Genomic DNA, 16299 nt, shown 5'->3' on the forward strand with positions numbered 1-16299 from the left:
CGAAAACTCGTCGTGGAACATCCCGTATAATACAGTTTATAAAATAAAAAATATATTTTGCAATAATTTGAAGATTTCATCAATTATTGAATGTAAAAATATGCTGTTTCAAGCCCGAAGTACGCTCCGTTTGGTTTGGAAGTCGAAGCATCGGTGAGGTTAAGTTAATTTAGGTTTCTTCAACTTCAAGTATCGATATCTCGTAAACGAAGCGAGATATCGAAAAATTGTATTCTTTTTATTCGACTTATTTTAGATTTGTTTACAAAATAGCATAGTCAAGTCATAGCTCCACAGAAATCGTACTCATTTTATGCTAAGAAAACATATTCACTTCTATATCTTTCAATTCACACATTTGTTGATAGGAGGTCCAAAAGCTCTTCTTGCAGTCTTCAATGTCCACAGGAACCACCAAATTAACACTTGAAAACAAACTTTTTCCCTCACGAAATAAAACATAACTCACATCATAAGTGTTTGATTTAAATTTTTCTTGCTTTTTGTCTGTTTAAGAATTACTGATAAATCTATCTCAACGGCATATTTATATACGTATTTTAACTTTTAAATGACGTCTTATATTTTAAAGTCTTGATAAATTCAAATGGATGAAGATCAAATGAAGGATTGACATTTGGCAAAAATGTTAGAAAATTTTATTTTGAGTACTCAGCGTACACCATTCGAAACTCCACATTGTTACGAACGCGTCTCCACCCTGGAGCCGGTCCTGTCTAGATGTATTGGAATTCTAAAATTTGCGTAGGCGCGCGGTGCCTTTGACATACTTTTTATAGACCGCGGAATCCATTTGATATTTATTTTTATTATAAAGGGTTGTTTATTCTAGAAAGGTCTATTTAATCCTTTGTTTTGTTTCTTTATTTACTAGAACTTTTGAGAATTCTTTTGGGATAGTTGGTTTAGTTTGTAATGAACTTTCGTAGTGAACAAGCCGATATAGAAAGTGAACCTAGAATTATATAAATTAGTTAAGTGTAGTGTTTGGATAACCAAGTTATCGTTTCCGAACGATAACTTGGTTAAAAATGAAACTAGTTGATTATAGCTGACTGATTTTAAATCGACTTGAAGCCAACCCTGGCTGATAGTAAGTAGAATTTCTATTTTGCATGGTTAAACCGTGAATAATAAGGTTGAGGGGCGAATGAAAGTAACCCTTTAGGGCGTTGCGAACCATTATTTTTATGTAGATACCCGTCCTGATTAATGGCCTGCATCCATCAGGACTATTTTGCATAAATAATTTACAATAAAAGTATTTTCGTAGCCCTCTTCACTGTACAAAATATTGAACGAAAATTAATTATGTGCGTAACATATAGAATTGTATCAGTTTTGTAGGTCATTTCAAATTAGGAATCAAAATGGATAAAGCAATTAAAAAACAAGATATTTGGCACAAAAAGACGAAATAATTTAGATTGAGTTGATTGCTTTGAATTCTATTCAATTTAATAACTTCTTCAAATTATTTTTTGTACTTCGACTTTAAAATTAGTTTTGCTAGTTTCAATAGGATAGATTCTGATCTTTCCGATTTTAATCAATGCAATACGTGTACCAACATAATTTTTCGATGATATTTTTGTTGATTATTCATCAGTAATATTGTCCAGCTTCCATATTTCTTCTTCTTCTTTAATCGTACGATTAACTGACTTTTCTGTTAGGCTTACATACAAACAATTATTGTTTCTACTGATAATAATTTTTGTTTTAAACTTCTCCCTTTATCTGTGCCAATGCCAGTTTAATCTAATTACCGTCATTGCACGATTTTCCATAATTTGAAAGTTATTCGTTCTGTATTCATTTACATTCCGAAAGTTGCGTTTTGAGTATTCCATGTAGTGAAACTGACAGATTCGTACTGCAAAACGCTCTAGACACTTCAATGTTGACAGTTGACAGTTTCACTTCGATGATTTTGCATAATTTTAATGTTTTAATAGTCTGAAATTATTTGTTTTATCAGAAGATTTGTCTAAATTAATTAATAACAATGAATGATGGTGAAAAAGAATATATCAGCGATGAAGTGAAGTGGTGTCAACAGAAAAAGGCGAAAAACACAACGGAAAACGCAGTACTCGCTTATTTTTCAGAAAAATCTAAAATCTGGAAAAGTTCTACTTTATGGTCTACATTCTCGATGATTAAAAGTACTGTCGCAATAAAACAAGATGTTCACATCAACAATATCCAAAAATCATCAATATCCCTGAAGAAACAAAACAAAGGATACACTGCAAAAAATCAAAAACTTTAACCAGAGAAATAAAATTTTTATAATTCTCTATTATTCATTTTCCTTCCTCAGTTTTGGATTTCATGCGTCGTCTAAAAAATGTTGTGTACGTCGCGACTGAAATACTACTTTGTGAAAAAGTAGCACTTTCAGTCCTTGGCATATAAATAACTATTTACGGGGGGAACACAAAAAATACAGATTTTTTCTCACTGGACCGGGATGGAAATTAATATTGTCCGAATTTTGCTAGTTCTGAGAAAGCAGATCTATTATTTGCTCCAACTATTCTCTAAAAACATTAGTACATGTCCTCGTGGTAGTCACCAGAACGAGCAGATTCAAAAGTCAATAATACACGTTTAATTTTAACAAAATCGTTTGAACCTCCGATATATATTATCCCTTTCAACTCCACCGGGACATATATGTCCCGATGTTATTTCCAACACTACCTATGGGCTAAATAAGCGTTTAAGTTAGTATAAAAAATTCCCCACTGGTTTTCGATGATAACCTTAATGTTTTAGTATAACTTTCTCTCGATAGATGGCACAAGTGCCCTGCCAGTGGGTGCCAGGTGCATGGAAAAATAAAAGTTTTGCATTCTAGCAGTCGAATCAAGCAATTTATTTCAAGTAAATGCATTTTTACTGTACCTTATGTCTGGTCCCACTGGAAAATATCTATGCCCAATTTTCAAGGAACGTCATTTCTCTATTCTTAGGCTTTCAAATATCATGATGCACGCTCGTAGGAAAGGATTTACAAACGAAGAATTGATAAAATTGTTGATTGAACCAGATTCAAGTAATGAACAGGAGTATTCAGGTGCAGATAAAGAAAACTGCTCTGACAGTTATAATTATGAAGAATAAGGATAAAATCCAGGAACTTCAAAACAAACCAGGGTTCCTAAATGGAAGCTGTCGTATCTTGAGCATTCTTCAAAATCATCGGAATCTGATAATTTACCACTCGAAGACATAGAACGAAAGTTCAAGGTAACTAAGAAACTTTCAATGAATAAAGGTACTGATAATGTCATTTGGTCAAATCTTGCTCCAGATTTTGAGCCACGGATTCATATTTCCCGAAACCGTTCAACTGCAGTATTAGTTCCAATCAAAAGAAAAAAAGACAAAAAACCAGGATATGTAATTATAAAAACCAGGACAATTCAGTTTGAAAACAGGACGCATTAATAGAGTTGCAATAGTGAAATATATATCTAGAGAAAACAGGTGAAATCAAATTCGAGTAATTATATAATTATATAAGTTGAAAAGTAGTTATTAAAATATAAAACAAACACTTTAGTTTCTAACAATTTTTTATAGACTATAACTATTAGATATTATTGATATTAAAATCTAAAAAACCATCCGTCGAATCATGGAAAAACAGCATCAAAAATCGTACGGACCAAATAAAAATCGACCGTTTAAGGCTGAGGCACACCAAAGTGACACTCGCATTTATTTAAACGAGAAAACCCACCAATATGTGAAACTTGAAACAAAAATCTAAACGTGAAACACTGTCAAAAAGTCTAACTAACAACCTCCCAAACACCATGGTCGCTCTACTGAACAATAATTGTAACACCGCAGACTTAATCAAATATCTAAAAGACACTCAACTGTATCATAAATTGTGAACAACTGACACAAAATTTACTATATACTACTAATTTTTATTGTACTTTTAACCCCATTAATTTCCTTTAGTATCTACAGTTGAGTGAAGAGACAATTAGAAAATTGATCACACTTCATATCTATGTTATATATACTTTTGATTATTGCAACTACTGTTGGTGGCAGTAATCGATTTCTTTCTTTTGTCCACTGTGAATTTATGAGGGAAAAGCGTTATGACCCGGTATACTAAATACATATTCAATCACTTTCTGTAGTTCTGCATATTGTTCATCAGAAACACATTCCTTGAAATATGTCAGCCACAAGGCGTTCAAGTTGTAATCTTCTCGAGTAAGATTCAAATTTGTGCTAAATTTTTTCAAATTAACCCACTCGGCAAGTAATTTTTCGTCGTCGATTTTCATATGTTGTTTTAAAAAGACCAAAGATTTTTCAATGTTCTTCCAATCTGGCACATCAGACCCTGTTGGATCAATCCAGTCGAAAACTTTCAGATCCTCAAATGGTTCAATTCACATTTTCAAATAGTCATTGATTTCATTATACAAATCTTTAATTTTTGTTGAAAATTCTTTTGTATTATTTCCTTCGTCATGCAACATACTCTTAGAGGACAAAATTTATGTCTAATTCTTTCCTCTAGTAATGAAATAACTTTGCCCAAAATCTTCCTGATGATTTACACTTTTTTGGAAAAGAAAAAACGGGTATTCAAAGGGTTATTATTAGTCTGTGCACTTTTTCTATTGGTGAATTTAAACCAGTAGATAAAGTGTTTGAAAAAGCCTGTTTTTGTGTATAAAATGTATAAAATACATTGATTTTTGGGTTTCACTAATTTTCCTTAATTAACTTTTTATATAAATACGACATTATAAAGATTAATATGGAAGTTTATCTAGGCAATAAAGTTCTAATTGGTTAAGTCACGTGTCTGGCGAACGATCCTACGCCCGGTCACGTGTCCATGTTTAAAGTGGTATATGTGACAGAGGTATTATCTGTTTTATTTTTGTTACTTCGATGGTGTTTATAATATTATTAGCTATGACACCCTTTTATAAAACTAAAGAATAGTGTATATAGATAAAATCCTACTCGAAAGTTTGCTTTTATTCCATGTTATTTTTTTAATATTTTCTCATGGGAACTTAAAAACCCAACTGATATACTAACAGATGATACAGACTAAAAAAAAAGTATGCGCATGGGGATTTGATTAAATACGAGAGCCGTTTTTTATTATCAAAAGATTGGTACACATAATCGCCAAAGAAATTCGTCGCCAATGAATTCAAGTAGAGTACAAAACAGACCGGAAATTCGGCCATCTTCAAACTTTCGACACCATCACTCATGAAGTTTTTCCCATACACACGACTCATTCCTCGATAGATTTCTGCAGCACTATGACCTTCAGCCTATATCAATAACAGCGGACATGTTTACGTGGCTGTAGCACGACGCCGACTGACGCCTGAATGTCTAAAATGGCGGAGTGAGTAGTGCGAGAGCTTCGCAGTCGTCTACAGTAACAAAAATAGGGGCTGAACATTTCATGAATACATTTTATGAGTTTCTTATTTATATTTTGAGTGCTTTAATTTCTAAGGGTCATTAGGACTTAACAAAATTGTGTTTGGTCAACTATAAGTTACATACTGAGTTGTTTCTACTTTAAAACTCACTATACAGTATGATGACTTTCAGAAATCGTATTTTTCTTTGTATTTGTATTTATTAGATTTTTGTACAGATATTGTGTTTCGAGCAGGCTCTTTAGTATTCTACACTGATTGCTCTAAAATGATAAATGGACTAGTAGAATCAGGAATTTATATTGCCTAAGAATTAAGCTTGTTATCCCAAAGGGTTCAGAATCTTCTATTTTCCAGGCGGAATCGTATGCCATTGCAAATATATTGATTCTGATCTGAGATCTTATAGAATTGAGTTGAAGCTAATTTTGGAACGTACATCGTTTTTGAACGCACTGGAAGTAAACAACAAAGTTACTCTAATGTGCAAAGTTGGGATACAAGTATGAACTAGACAAACATACACTCAGTACGGTTCCCAATAATCTGATATGTTTACTTTGGAAATCCTGAAGCTTGGTTAATTATCTATTCGTTAAATTTTAAAATAATACATTTCAACAGCAAATTTTTCTTCCATATTGTTAAGCGAAGTTTAAACCAAAAATAGAGATGTCCTTTAAATGTTTACTTCATATTTTTTCGATTAGTGCGACAAGTTAAAACATGCAAAAACAGTGGAATATTTATTCGGTTTTTATGCCTGTAATTTAGTACCACCTTTGAACCAAGACGGTTTTCCATGAATGATTTTTATTTCTTCATGGTCTAAGTAAAAGTAACCGTACCATTGCGATCGAAACTACGACGTACCATTGACTACGACGTGAAAAAATGTTCCTCCTCCAGGAGCAGAAACATTATAATACGTTTATCTTCAGCGGTTGTGGTTTTTCGAAATTACCCTGAACGTTTTCTTTCGTCGAAGCTCCTGGTGGTCACACCGTTTTTTTTTATTATTTCAATGAATGGATTATGGGTTAGGCAAAAACTCTTGAAGTATTCGCTATAAAACATCGAAGTCCAGAGATAGAATCTGAGCATATTTTGCTTACTTTATTAGCGCGGAAATCCGTTTGCTTTGGCAGATATCAATAACTGACAATTCGAAACAAAGTTGCATGTAATTGCATATTTATTATCTGATTTTTCGGATTGCATAGGAGATTAATTCCTTGAAAGTGATATACTATAATACAGAATCATAAATAAAAATGTTTTAGCAAGTAAAAGTAAAATTGATCGAAAAGAATGTTCAACGAACAATCTTTTTATGTACATAAACTCGAATTTTTTCGTAAACGAATATTTTCATAGCGGATAGGATCGGAAGATTTTGACAGATGGTCAGAAAATAGAGTATGGTGGAAATTTAATTATTCAAAGGGAGCAAATAATTGCTATTGGTAGTCAGTAGGGAATTCTGAACGTTTTCTATTGTTAGTCGACAAGGGAAATTCGACCCTATTCGTATTCGTAACACGATACGAAAGTGAAAAACTCGTCGAATCCCCTGTTCGAACGATCATACATATACTTGACTGCTTCTGCAATGAATAAATAATACAGAAAACTATTTGTAAGTCCAATTAACGAGGAATACTTAAGTAGACTCATTTTAAATTATTGTAATTCATATATAAAAACTTTGAAAGAATTTACGGTCGGTTTTATAATGAAATAACACTAACTAAAATTTGAAATTTCCTTCAATGTTTTAACTGCGTTCCATAACTATAAAACCTCTTCATCGATCCTCAAAGTTGAAGCCCCGATTACATGACTTTTATACATTAAACACATATCTGTAAAAACAACTAATTTGGAATTTCTGGAACCGTTGGAGATGTTCATACTGAATACACAGTCTCTGAAGACGATAACTTGTTTATCGAAACGCGCGTCAGACAGTGTTGGTGTAGTGGTGTTGTAAATAGTGTAGTATTCAGAACAAATATTGAATTTAACCGATGATTTAACCTCAATTGTCGAAACTACAATCAAAGATTTTGATCGTTGTCATTGTGGATAAAGCATGAAGATATTATTAGATATATGTTCAAATTCATGATGAACTTGAAATTATTATAATTAAAAAACACCTAAAATAAATATAAGAAAAGTTTTTTTCAATGCTGCAGAGAGAAAACGGAAATAGTTAACCATTCACCTACAATCCAGTAGACTCACACACACACACACGCTCGTGAGTAAAATAGTCTCTCTGAGCTTCAGGATAAATCCACGGTTTGATGCGTAGAAGGACATTTCACTATCACTTGTCTAACCTAACCTAATCACTTGTTATTTTGACAGGTTATCATCCTCGTTCACGTCGCAGTTTCGCGCGTAGCCTCTTTTCTATCTCCTGAGTTCGATGGAAGATTCTGGAGGTCTTATCTTTTCGTTAAGAGCTGTACAACCTTGTCTTCTTGGTTGTCTGGACGTCTTATTGTGTGTATGTGTGTTTCGCTGCCTTGGGAAAGCCTTCTTCAACCTTCTTCGGCAAGAAAAGATCGAATCCGAGTAGTTCTTCGCCTTCTTCACAGCTGTCCTTGATGTATAACTCGGTACTTTCTTTGCATTCATTATTGTTTTAAGTTTATTTTGAAAATTATTTCTAATTTTTTACTTTGATGCGCTTTAAAAATGTTTTTTTTTAGTTTTTTCAAACTATATGTATTTTCCACTTTTTAGTTCGTTTTATTGTCAAAAATAGAAAGTTTCTTGAACAACATAATAAAATTTAAGGTACTGAACTACCACTACACGCGCGTTTCCATCACCAAGTTATCATCTTCAGAGACTGAAGGTAAACTGCTTACAATGTTCAGTATGAATATCACCAAAAATTTCAATTTAGTTAATATTTAAGTTGTTAAATTCGCCGAAAATATTTTTTTAAGACGTGAAAGGCTGAAGCCTTAGCCCGCTCGGCTATCGAACGCAATTAAAGTGGTGGGATATACTAACAGTAATAATCCATTTAATATTAGGCCAAAGGAGAGCTACGAACTCACAATAATTGGATGATATATAGATACAGAATGTTCAGATTTTCAAACACTGGTGATATTTTTTTCTCTATATTATTATCTCAAAAAACATTTTCTTTTCCTAATGAGGATTATTTAATCGCCTTTGGTTCTAAATCAATTCGTAGCCGTTTCATCATTCTCGGAGCTTCTTTATCTATTTTTTTTATTCTTTCTTGATGTTTTCTTTTTCAGTAGGTAAACTGCGTCTTTTCTGGTTGCCTTTAATTAGAGATTCAGAGGTCTTACTGATGCAAATACGGGTCTTATTGATTGAAGGTGTAGTTTGATAACCTTTGTGCTAATAGCAATTGAAGATTAAGGTTGAGTTGCAGTTCTAATATTCAAATATTCAACGATGCTGATAAAATTCTCTTCAATTTGTTTTGTTATCACATAATTTTTTCCATTTTCTTTCAAAGTATGAGTATTTTTTTGCAGTGTCTGTAGTTTTTTTTGCAGTGTCTGTAGATTTATTTCCAAATTATGATCTTACAGCAAAAGTTGCCTCTTGATTAGATTTATGAACTATTTCGTATAAATTCTAGTTTTTCTAAAGAAATGATTATATTTATAATACACATATACAGAATGTTTAAAAAAAAGGTGATACAAAATTGAAAAATCGAGTATAGCATCGAGTTTTATCAAGAGTACCTTTTTGGTATAAAATTGAATGATGTTTAAATCGTGAAAAATGTGTTTTTATCTATCCTAGAGACGGCATCACCTGTTTTTTAAAACTCCCTGTATACTAACAAAAATTATAAAGAAAAAAATATTAAATAACGATTAATATGAAACGATGACATGACAAAATCAAACTCAATTGTTGATATATGTTAATCCACCCCATTTCGGTAAGGTGAACGTTTACCTGTGGATTATTCCAAGTGACATCTTCTACAAAGGTAGTTTGTCGCTATATTTACATCCCCTCTTTTATTTTCAAGCGACAAAGCGTAATTTCATTTTTTAAACAGCAGGGCTAAACACAAAGCTGCTCAATCTTTTACAATTTCCAGTTTTCTATACATTTTTTGAACAGATGTGATATTTTTTTGGTAAAAATTACTGAACCTTTTTGAAAATTTATTATATCGATTCAATTCTTTATTATTACAGATATTTGGTTGTGTTATATCACCAATATTAATCCCACTAAGTACTTATTGAACATTGATTATCAAATTTGAAGCTTATAATTTGGTAATACCCATTAATTACATACAAAAACTTAATCTATTTAAACATATTTACCTATATGACCCATTTAAACAAACAAATTGATTATCATATTGCAATAAATTATATCTATTTAAAAATATGCGTTTTGCTATTAATTAGTTTGATAAGCTCTTTCCAGAAAACTGTTTCATGTGAATTTGTAGAATATTTAATAATTTTCGAATTATTTCGCCATTTTTTCCATAAAACTATTATCGGCACTTTTTATCGATATACATACTATATTACTTACCACGTGGTCCGCTAAAAGCCCCAGGAGGCTACGTTACCAAACGGGGGTTGTAGAGTACAGTAATTCTTCCATTGTCTAGATTTTTCGCAAAAGATTATGGCGCGTGTAGGGTGTGTGACTATATGTCCGGGCACCCCAAATATATCTAAACCACTAAACAAACACTGACATTTGTATTTTTCAAAAAGAAATTAGATAAAGACAAGTTTGAGGAATGTCAAACTAATCGCTTAAAATTTTCTTCTAGTCGAAGAAATTATTGATGTTAACAATTACTTCTTCACTTCAGTGCCTATTTTCTTTGATCAAAAAAAAGCTTTTCACCAAGAACAAGAAAAATCGGAGAGAAAAATATCAGGTTGAGGAATATGGAATGACCATGATCAGTTCTTCTTCCTTTTACGTTTAATGTATTATCCATAATGTGTAGATACCACCACAAAGCCAAACAGTGATGGAGATCTTCTAAGAGGACTATCTCAATCGGTTATGCGCTAGTATTGAGCTTTTAAATGGATAAGTAAGTAGGTAGCTTTGGGAAAGGATGGGAATAACCTACGTCTCAAAAGCAGGAGAGAAAGACACCATACATTCCAAATCCTAAAGACTCGGACCTATTAGAAGAGCGTTAGATCCGAGAGGACACCTTCAGATAGATGACACTTCAATTACTGCTAACAGGGGATGCCCACAAGGGGTACTCGCGTCCCTACTTATGTGGAGGTTATTAGTAGATGAATTCGGCATATCTTGTCAAGGATATACAGACAATACACTTCGGTATATAGTTCGAAGAGGACTTAACTGTACAAAAAGGTAGTGTCGATTGGTGGGGCTAAATATCAATCCAAACAAGACCTTCTTAATTTCCTTCACTAGAAAGAAAAAACTCAATCTTAATCCCATCATGCTAGACTCAAACTAGATAGTAAACTTCTTTGGAACAACACTAAAACAACAAAATCCCCGATGGTGTGCATAAAATTCACAGGAAAGAATTGGAGTTTTAACTGAAATATCCTACTGTGGATAAAAACGGTAATTATGAGGCCAAACATCCCATATGGGGTAATGGTTTGGGGTATTAGAATTAGTCTGACTTCCACGAGGAGCAATCTCTCGAAGATACCAAGACTGGCCTGGATGTGTGCAGCAGCTGCACTAGAAGTGATTTTAAATCTCCCACCTCTTCACATAGTTCTGGAAAGTTTGACAGAAAATGTTCAGTGATGGAATCATCGAAGAAAAACCGTTCCTAAATAGTGTCCAAACCTAGGATATGCTTCAGGATGATGCATCCAAGTTAAGCTTTTAGAAAAAATTTCAAGTTCAAGTTCAAGCTGTAGAAGTGAGTGGTATGAAAACACGCACAATCTAGAAAGGAAATATTGTAAAATGGAGATCATAATCCTGTCCGATAGTCAAGCTGTAAGCTTCAATATCATACAATCCAAACTCATTTGAGATTACTTTGGAAAAATGGAACGAGCTAGGCAAGAAAATACAATTACCATACAATGGATTCCAGAACACACCAGAGCTCGTTAAAGCAGGGGCACTTCAAGGAACTTGAACTCTTCCAATAACAATATAAAAAGGATTGGGAACTAAGTTATTTGGGCAATGTCGTCTCAATGGATACCCGAATACGTTAGCAGATACTTAGCAGATAATGCAGCGTATAGATTCTGGGAGCGTATGAAATAGAAGACGAAGATCTCATGCAACTACAGCCATCCCACATTCCGATTTTTCTAAGAGGAGTCCCTAAATCAGGTTTGTTTATTATTAATGTGTCTCGAGTGATAATAATGTTTCGAACTCGTCCACGACATTAACCATGAAGCTAGCTTATTCAATTGTTATTAGAATCTAAAATTTCAAATACAAAATTTCAAAGAACAGCTAAACAAAGAAAATTTCTTCAAATTATATAAATAAAACTTTTTTACAGTATTATGGAGACCTCGCCATGCGCCGTCGCATTAAAGAATACTAAATAAAGGTACACAATTCCTCAAATAACTTCCTAAATAAAATAATAATCCTTCCATCCCTGAATGACCGATACCTGAACCAGGGAATTCCGAATTTCCTTCTTTTGGGAATTCGAAGTCTTATTTCTTTTTATAACTTTCTTAATGTCCTTATAGCATACATTAACTTAACCTCCTTTGATATACCATTATACACGTTTTAGGGAAAACCAAGATATTTATATGAACATAAGTGAGGCGTTTTGAATCGAAGGGAAACTCTTTAGGGGCATAGAAGCGAGCAGTTTTCAAATGTCTAGATTTCTGCGGAACTACGCTACTCTTAGATTCGCGCGCGCGCGACTTAATTTACTTTTAAACTTGTATATTGTTTTTCAAATATATTCATAGTAAGTTTAAGTTATAGAAATTTGTTTATTGGCCCTAAGACTAGCCCTTAGTATTTTATGGTCGATTCTATGGAATTTATAGGAAACCTTTTTTTTTGTTCAAACTCTAGATTTAAGCTACGAAAAAACAGTTTAAATATATTGGAAGAAAAACTTAACATTGGTGTAAGAGTGGGAGAGAAAAAATAGAAAAAGGAAAACATTGAAATGAGGTTTTTTCTAATTAATGAAGGTATTATATTTGAAAAGACAGGTAAGCATAAAAATATTGGATTGAATAGATGAAGCATAGGTAAACATTAAAATAAACAACCACCTGAATACCTCGAAGCTATTACCCACTAAAATTTGTTCAAACAAATCGATCAATGGTAATTATCCTCCGAAATACGATACCCTTTTAACCAAATAATAAAAATAATCTTACCCTGTAGCAAGGTACGTAGTGTACATTGAAAACGGGGGTTGTTATGGTCTGATGATCAAGGCAGCTGCGACTTACCGTTCCTTACTGGCTTTTCTACTATTTCGGGGTTGTGATTTATATTACAAGTCGACGGGGCCGAAAAAGCTAGAAGGGCCGGCGTGAAATCAGAATTACAACCAATATTTCCGCTTGTTAAATGAAATAATAATAAATATTGAGTTAGCAGTTTTGTGGAAACGGAAAGCGCTTCAAATTAATTCGATCAGGATAGTTATTATTATTGTATCACAAATTGATTATTCAGAAAATGTTATTTTAAAATTCAAAGCTTTATAGTCATAATTTTATCAATATTATTAATAAATTAATCAAAACGATTACGAATATACGTTTAATGCTAGGAAAATAAGGTGAATACTGTTCGTCTTTTGTATGATTTACACTTTATTAGGTTTTAAGATACTAATTTTTGATCATTAAAAATTTATTTTGCAAGTAACATTTAATGAATAATATAGTCAAAACTGCTTTTACAAAATCGTAAAACTAACAACGGTGAAAGTCTCAAACCAATAAGTCTTGTTGAAAAAATATTATTCATACCACGCCATCTGTATTCATTTACATACAGAAAGTTGCGTTTTGAGTGTTCCATGTAGTGAAACTGACAGTTCCGTACTACAAAACACTTTCGGAACGTTCTGGAGTGACTCTAGCCACTTCAATTTTGACAGTTGACAGTTTCACTTGGATGATTTCGCATAACCTTGAATTTTTAATTTTCCTAAATTGTTTGTTTTATCCGAAGTTTAGTCTAAATTAATGGATAACAATGAATGATGATGAAGAAGAAAACATCGGCGATGAAGAGTTACTCGAATCCAAACCACCTGATCTCACCGAAGAATGCAATGCGGCCGTTCAGTGTAATTGAAAAAGCGTCTAAAAAATGTTGTGTACGCAGCGGCTGAAATACTACTTTGTTGGACTCGTAGTAGCACTTTCAGTACTTGGTATACAAATAACTATTATTGAATAACACAAATCAAAATACAATAACAGTATTTGAAGTTTGCTTCTTATTATGGAACCAAATACAGAAAATACAGGTTATTGTTTTATTGAATTCAGTAATACTGAACACTGTTTACACTACCACCACACCAACACTCACACTTATACTGTCTGACGCGCGTTTCGATAACCAAGTTATCGTCTTCAGAGACTGAAGGTTAACTAAACGCAGTTTACGTTCAATCTGTTATTCTTCTTCTTCCGTGTATTCGTAGTCGTATGTCTTATCTTCGCCATCCTTTCCTTTTATCCTGCTTCAAGGTTGTCGCTAAACCTTTTCCTGGTTCGACTGGTACTCCTTCGGCGTAATGGGGATTTATCGCGCGCTATCTGTTGTTATCCATACGACTTATGTGCTAATTTCATTGTTTCTTTCTTTATAAAACCCATTCGTAGACGTCATCTATTTTGCACAATCTTCTGATGTTCTCACTTCTTTCCCTGTCCAGCAGGATTTTTCCGGCTATCCTTCGTAGCACTTTCATCTCTGCTATTTCCATCAATCTTTTGGTTTTCGCCGTTTCTGGCCGTGTCTCTGCGGTGTAGATCATTATGTTTATTTCGCCATATGGTTTCGTTTAAACATGCTGCTATTCTTAAGTGCGCGTCTCCATTGAACAAACAATGTGGAAACAAAATTGTCAAACACATTAGTCAGTTAGGTTTTGTCGAAGAATGAACAGCCGCCGTTGTCTAGCCTGCATTGCAGCAGATTATATTTTAATGGAAGCACCTCGTTCTCGTCGATGGTGATAGAGACAATTGTTTTTACGGCGTTATGAATATAGTGGTGGTGATTTCCGAAATGATTTGACAGCCGGGTGTTTGTTTACAAATTTTACGAGAATGTCAAATGGGGATTATGAATTGTTAATATCGATTATAGGACCAGTGACTAGTAAACAAAATACTAGTTTTCACCAAGTAATCAGCGTTCAAGATCGTCTGGCTATAACACTTAGGTTTTTGGCTTCTGGTGATTCCTATCAATCGTTGATGTATTTATTTAAGGTATCCAAACAAAACATTTTAAAAATTGTTCCGGAGGTATGCACCGCAATTATAAACTGTTTAAAAGAGTACGTAAAGACACCTTCAACACCCAAAAAATGGGAGTTAGTTGCTGCGGTCTCCTCTGATATTGGCAGTGTACCTTGGCAAAAGGACTATGCTTCAGTGTAGGTGATTTAATGTATTTATTTTCTATTAGTTAATCTCGGCGACATTATTTACACCTAAACCTTTTGCAATGTCATTTAATGCATCTCTTTTTTTGATTTTGTTTTTATAATCATCATTTTCAGGTTCCCACAATAAAGGTTTACCTTCGTAAACGTTAATTAACCTTATCAAATTCTCCTGGCTCCAAAACTCTTTACTCATTTTGCGGAAAAACCACTCACACACTTTTCCATTGAATATTTTCAATAAATAGTACAAATAATAATGTTTCAATCCAAAAATTACGCCGAAAAGCCACTTCAAAATACACTAAAACGGGTGGTAGGGGAAGTCACTGACAAAAAATGTTCGATCTAGGACGAGAGCATTCAAGACAAAAAAAAATGGCAGCTCCTTTTCCTTCCATACATGAAATGTTTGTTGGCATAGCGTCCACACCAAAAAATACCGGCGAACATTGTTTATCAAGCAAAAAAGTTTGTCGAAATTTGCGACAAATGTGTAGCAAAGAATGTTTGTCCAGTGGGAACGCGGCTTCAAGGTTTTAGTTTTTTTCCTCTCTTACTCCAAATCTTTACGTCTCCAAATCATGAAATCTCGATTCCTAGGTATTTGAATTTCATCACTTGGTGAATGATCTGGTCGTCTACGACTAGCTTACATCTTAACGGAGTTTAAAGATTTAGCTGTGCAGTTAAACGCATGTAAAATCCTTCGAAGATCACCCTCATTTTTTGCGACTAGAACAGCATCATCAGCGCATCTGGTAGCCTGATGACGAAGATCGCATCTGTACACGACCTTCCCGATCTAAATCCCTGTTGTATATCTGTTAACGTCATCAGACTGTTTAGTTTGTTTGTGATGAATTTTCAGAGTGCTACTCAGCAAATTGATTCCTCTGTAATTAGATGGTATCTCCAATCGTCTGGGATTTTTTTATGCGACTCGATCTTGTTAATGTGAGTTGTTAGTTGCTTGGGTAGGCTTTTTGCCCCCGCATTTGAGTAGTTCTTTAGTTATGCCATCTTTAACTTTTTATGTTTTTGAGCTGTTTGATAGCCGCTTGCACCTCTCTCAATTCAAACTGTAGATTTTCGTCTATAGTTAATTCTGGCGTGTTTGGTTCGTTTCTATTTTCGTCTGGTATATACGAATATTTCCGCACACTCTTTCAA

Source organism: Diorhabda carinulata, chromosome 11 (assembly GCF_026250575.1).
Source record: "Diorhabda carinulata isolate Delta chromosome 11, icDioCari1.1, whole genome shotgun sequence".
In the NCBI taxonomy this organism is placed as follows: domain Eukaryota; kingdom Metazoa; phylum Arthropoda; class Insecta; order Coleoptera; family Chrysomelidae; genus Diorhabda; species Diorhabda carinulata.